Raw genomic sequence first — 6,103 nt, 5'->3', positions numbered from 1 at the left:
CATGTCAACAGTGTCCCTTCTCAACCTTGGGTTCTGTTGGGAGTTTTTAAATTTCCTTTTCAATCTCTTGTTATGAGTTTATTTAGTTGTTCTACCTCTGTTTGTGTTAGTTTAGGTAGGTAGTGAGTTTCTAGAAATTTATCCATTTCCTCTAGGTTTTCCAATTTGTTAGAGTACAATTTTTCATAGTATTCTCTTATGATTCTTTTAATTTCAGTTGGGTCTGTTGCGGTATCACCCATCTCATTTCCTATGCGGTTTATATGTTTCCTCTCCTGTTTTTCTTTTTTCAGTTTGGCCAGTGGTTTATCGATTTTGTCGATCTTTTCAAAGAACAAGCTTTTGGTCTTGTTAACTCTTTCAATTGTTTTTCTATTCTCTATTTCATTTAATTCTGCTCTAATTCTTATTATTTCCTTTCTTCTGGTGCCCGAGGGCTTCTTTTGCTGCTCTCTTTCTACTTGATCGAGTTGTAGGGTTAATGTTTTCATTTTGGCTCTTTCTTCTTATTGGATATGTGCATTTATTGCTATAAACTGACCTCTGAGCACTGCTTTTGCTGTGTCCCAAAGGTTCTGGTAGGATGCATTTTTATTCTCGTTTGTTTCTATAAATTTCTTTATTCCATCCTTAATTTCTTCTATAGCCCAGTAGTTTTTGAGTAAGGTGTTGTTCAGCTTCCATGTGTTTGATTTTTTTTCATTGCTTTTTCTGTTATTGATTTCTACTTTTATGGCTTTATGGTCATAAAAGATGCTTTGTAATATTTCGATGCTTTTGTTGCTGTTAAGGCTTGCTTTATGGCCTAATATGTGGTCTAGTTTGGAATGTTCCATGTACCTTGAAAAAGAAAGTGTACTTGGTTACTGTTGGGTGGAGTGTTCAGTATATGTCCATGAGATCAAGTTGGTTGATTGTAGCATTTAGATCTTCTGTATCTTTATTGAGCTTCTTTCTGGATGTTCTGTCCTTCACAGAAAGTGGTGTGTTGAAGTCTCCTACTATTATTGTGGAGCTGTCTATCTCTCTTTTCAATGCTGTTAGAGTTTGTTGTGTGTATTTTGGAATCCTGTCATTGAGTGCGTAAATATTTATTATAGTTATGTCCTCCTGGTGTATTGACCTTTTAATCATTATATAGTGCCTTTCCTTATACTTTGTGTGGATTTTACTTTAAAGTTTATTTTGTCAGAGATTAATATTGCCACTCCTGATCTGTTTTGAGTGTTATTAGCTCTATATAGTTCTTTCCATCCCTTGAGTTTTAGTTTGTTTGTGTCTTTAAGTCTAAGGTGTGTCTCTTGTAGGCAGCATATAGATGGATCATGCTTTTTTATCCATTCTGTCACTCTCTGTCTCTTTATTGGTGCATTCAGTCCATTTACATTCAGTGTAATTGTTGATAGGTATGAGTTTTTTGCTGTCATTTTGATGTATTTTTTTTTGTGTTGTTGAAAGTTTCTTTGTTCCACTTAATTTTCTGTGCTGTGGTGTTTTTCTTTATGTATTTTCTTTTCATCTTTTTCATTGTTGTTGATTTTGTGTTTGCTGAGTCTTTATATTTTTCTAGTTTTTTATTTTGACTTGTAGGATTGTTAATTTCTTTTTTGGTTACCTTAATATTTACCCTTGTTTTTCTAAGTTTAAACCAGTCTTTTATTTCTTTATATCACCTTGATTTCCTCTCCATATGTAAAATCTATGTCTACATTTTTTAGTCCCTCTTTTTTGTCTTAATGTTTTCATCTTTTACGTATTGACATCTCTATTTTCCTATTTTCAGTGTTTTAGCTTTGATATATTTTTCTGACTTCCCTATCTGGGTTGATATCTGGTTGCTCTGTCCTGTGTTCTAGTCTTGGGTTGTTATCTGATGTTGTTGGTTTTATAATCGGAGGACTCCCTTTAGTATTTCTTATAATTTTGGTTTGGTTTCTGCAAATTCCCTAAACTTCTGTTTATCTGGAAATGCCCTAATTTTGCCATCATAATTGAGAGACAGTTTTGCTGGATATATAATTCTTGGCTGGAAGTTTTTTTCCTTCAGGGCTTTATATATGTCATCCCATTGCCTTCTTGCCTGCATGGTTTCTGCTGAGTAGTCCGAGCTTATTCTTGCTGACTCTTCCTTGTAGATGACTTTTTGTTTCTCCCTAGCCACTCTTAAAATCCTCTCTTTATCTTTGGTTTTGGCAAGTTTGATTATAGTATGTCTTGGTGACTTTCTTTTGGGATCTACTTTATGTGGGGTTCGATGAGCTTCTTGGATAGATATCAGCTCATCTTTAACGATATCAGGGAAGTTTTCTGCCAACAAATCTTCTACAATTCTCTCTGTATTTTATGTTATTCCCCCCTGTTCTGGTACTCCAATGACTCGTGGTTTATTCCTCTTGATACAATACCACATAATTCTTAGGGTTTCTTCATTTTTTTAATCCTTTTATCTGATTTTTCCTCAGTTAAGTTGGTGTCAAGTGGTTTATCTTCAATCTCACTAATTCTGACTTCCATTGCCTCAATTCTGCTTCTATGACTTTCTTTTGAGTTGTCTACTTCTGAAATTTTATTGTTAATCTTCTGGATTTCTGATTGCTGTCTCTCTATGTTTTCTTGCAACCTGTTAAATTTGTCATTATGCTCTTCTCTAATCTTCTTCAGTTCCTCTATTTCTAGGTCTGCATTTTGCAGGATCTCCTTCCTGATCTCTTAAAGAGTTGTGTATATTAATCTTTTGTATTCTGCCCCCAGTAATTCCAAGAAATTCTCTTCCTCTGGAAAATTCCTTGATTCTGTATTTTGGGAGCTTGCTGAAGCCATCACTTTCTGCCTCTTTATTTGATTTTATGTTGACTGTTGTCTCCGAGCCATCAATAAGTTATTATATTAATTTATTTTATGCTTGCTTACAGTTTCCTATCTTCTTGTTTTTTTTTTTTTTTTGATATGCCCAAATAGGCTGCTCGTGTGAGCTTGCCTGATCACTGGCACCCCTGAAGCTCCAACGTCCTGCCACCAGGTGTCCAGACCTGCCACTAAGTACTTGAAGTCCACCCACTCCTCCTTTATGAATTCAAGTCGGGTGTCTAGGTGGTCAGCCACCACGTGCATGGTGCAGGCTTTCACCTACAGTCCTAGAGAGGCATGGGTGATTGGTGTAGGCAGAGGCATCCAGCTGCAGCAGGGGGTCACATGCTGAGCAAGGCAGGGGGCCAATGGCTGCCCCCAAATTTCTGGGAGGAAAGCATGTCCCTGTTCCCTAGGGCACTTAGGTGGATGGGTTTTGCAGCTGGACTATGAGCACCCAATGCTGTTGGATGTAAGGACTGGGACTCACCACTTATTCTTGGGCCCCTGTCGCAGGTGGCTGGTGGCATGTGTGGAGCCACTAGTCCTCAGGCCCCTGATGTGAGTAGGTGAAGGCCCTGCGTAATAGGCAGAGCACTGTCAAATATCAGGAACCTGCCACTTCACAGCTGGAACAGCTGAATTTAGACTTCAGTTATATACCCTGTGGTACTGCTGTAATGAGGGCACATGCTGTTGAAATGGGCCCACACAAGTCTATGCTGGGGGAAGGCACTCAAAGTCTGTGGACCTCTTATGCCTGTGACTAGGAAAAGGAGCTGTGCCTACCCTGAGTTCCTGGCTGAGGAGAACCGGCAGATTATTTTTTCCCCTGTTTGTTAGTTTGTTCACTGTCCAGGGTCAGAAGAATGGCTCAGGGCACATGATGGGTCCTACTTCTGGCCCAGGGGATTCAGCAATTGCTGAAGCCGGTCCTGGACCCAGTGCAGAGCAGGGAGCGTGGAGGTAAGTGGGAGAGAGGCTTTTCCTAAAGGGGTTGTTTTTGATCTATGTTGTAGGCCTTAGGAAAGTACTTTTCTTTCGCTGATTGAGGGCTGCTTCTCACTGATTCTGGATTGTTGAGTAGACTCTGCCGCTGGGTCTCTCCTGGTGTGGTAATCGCCTCCCGAGTGCCGCTACTTGCCTGCCTCACCACACACCATGAGCTGATCCGGTCTAAAGGGCTCAGGGTCTTGCCAGGTCAGGTCTTGCAACTCCTCGCTACTTCTGAATCATCTCTCCCTTCTCCTGCCACTCAGTCCGATTCCTCAACTTTGCCTTTGATGTCCAGGGCTCCTAGATTGTCAGATATAATTGATTCACTTGTTTTTTTGGGTCTTTGTTGTAATAGGGACCACCGGAAGCGTCTGACTACTCCACCATCTTGGCTCCACCTCCATGCTGAATTTTTAATATAATGATCTGTCATTTAGTCTGAGATTATTTCCCCCTTTGTTTGATATTCAAATGTCTTTTGTTCTGTGAAATAATGTTGATAGTAGGAAATTATTTATTAAAATGCACTGACCTGATGAAATACAAAATTGGCAACCAAATATTGGTCTCCCAATCTTTGTTTTGGTTTAATTTTACTGGTCTGTGAAATACAAATATAGAAACCACATCTGAAAGTATCCAGATAAGTAAGTACTGCTTACTTGTCAGCCCCTGCCAACCCAAGTCATATCTACTGGCAGTAATAAACTGCTAACTAGAGTCTCAGCCTTGGCCAAGTTATGACTGGATTAGAACCAGGCCAAGGGGGTTTACTACATGTACCTTTTCCACCAGTACATGGAATTGTAAAAGTCTGTTTCCTTTAAGCCAGTGATGAATTTCAGGCTGCAATATTTTATCCAGTCATCATTGTGTGTTGTCAGTCCATTAAACCATAATTTTTCCTAGCTCTAGATTCACGCTGGGGCTAGAACTCTCCCTGAACGCCATCTAAATGGTCTAAGCTCACTCACAAGAGCTGGATTCATTGTTAATGTCTACAAGACTATATTTATTTTATTCCATTTATTGATGTAAAATTATAGTACAATTCAATATAAAAATATAACAGATTTTTTAAAAGTTAAATGGAAAAGGTAAAATATGTTAAAAAATAAAAGAGTTAAATATAAAACTGAAAGGAAATAATAAAATTTAAAATCAAGAAAATAAAGCTGGCAAGTTTCTAGAAATAGAATAATTTGCTAATCAATAAAATTATTAAATGAACTAAAGAAAGAATATAACATAAAGAGATAATGACATAACATTATGAAAATAATAAGAAAAAAGGAACAAGTAAAATGATTAAAATGTATTAGAATTAATAAATGCAAGGCACTGCATAGATGATAAGAAATTGGTAGAAGAGAAAAATGAAATGACAATTTAAGGTAACTTAAAACAGAATAACATAAAAAGATAAGATGCTACTTAAAAAAACCATGATTTGAAGGAAAATCTAGGTAAAAGAATAAAAGGAAAACAAAACAAAATCTAACTGATATATCCCAGGCTTCATTAGCTTGTACCAAAGAAAAATATCATTTTTATACCCAAATCTTTATATCATGAACCCCTCACTTACCCAACTCCCTGGTTCAAAATATGCCCAAGGTTTAGTATACTACCTCATGAGTTCTTCACAATGAATACTTCCAACATTTCTCTTTTGTGCTCCATGTCTTAACAGTATAGGGTCACCTCTTTAGCTGGTAATCCTCATAAAATTGCTACTCTCTTAGGTCCAGCAGTGCACCATGATTAACTATTGCAGATACCCCTCCCCATCAGCCTCTGGGGAAGGATACAGCCCTCTCCTTGGATAAGAATTACCTCCTTATACAGTTGTTGAGGGATGCCAAAGAGAAAATGCATGTAAAGGATTAAGAAGGGGGCTGGCACATAGTAAGCACTCAGTAATTGATAGTCAAAGTGATATACGCCCCTGATCTTTGCTAGCATGGACCTTATGGTTGCCTGTATTATTGTTCCCAATTACCCGCTTCCCCTGCAGGAGAGTTGTACATCCCCACCTGTGGCCATGTGACTTGCAACATTTCCCTGTAGAGGAGAATACTCCCTGCCTCATTGATTTGGAGCTTGACCACGTGATTTTCTTTGGTTGATAAAATGTGATTGCAGTGATTTGTGCTACATCTGACCTAAAGCTTTTTTTTTTTTTGGCCTTTTATTATTATTATTATTTTTTATTGTACTTCAGGTGAAGGCTTACAGAACAAATAGTTTCTCATGAAAC

This window comes from Trichechus manatus, unplaced genomic scaffold (genome assembly GCF_000243295.1).
Source record: "Trichechus manatus latirostris isolate Lorelei unplaced genomic scaffold, TriManLat1.0 scaffold00051, whole genome shotgun sequence".
Lineage (NCBI taxonomy): Eukaryota > Metazoa > Chordata > Mammalia > Sirenia > Trichechidae > Trichechus > Trichechus manatus.
The sequence above is the reverse complement of the archived record's forward strand: the minus strand, read 5'-3'. Positions refer to the sequence as shown.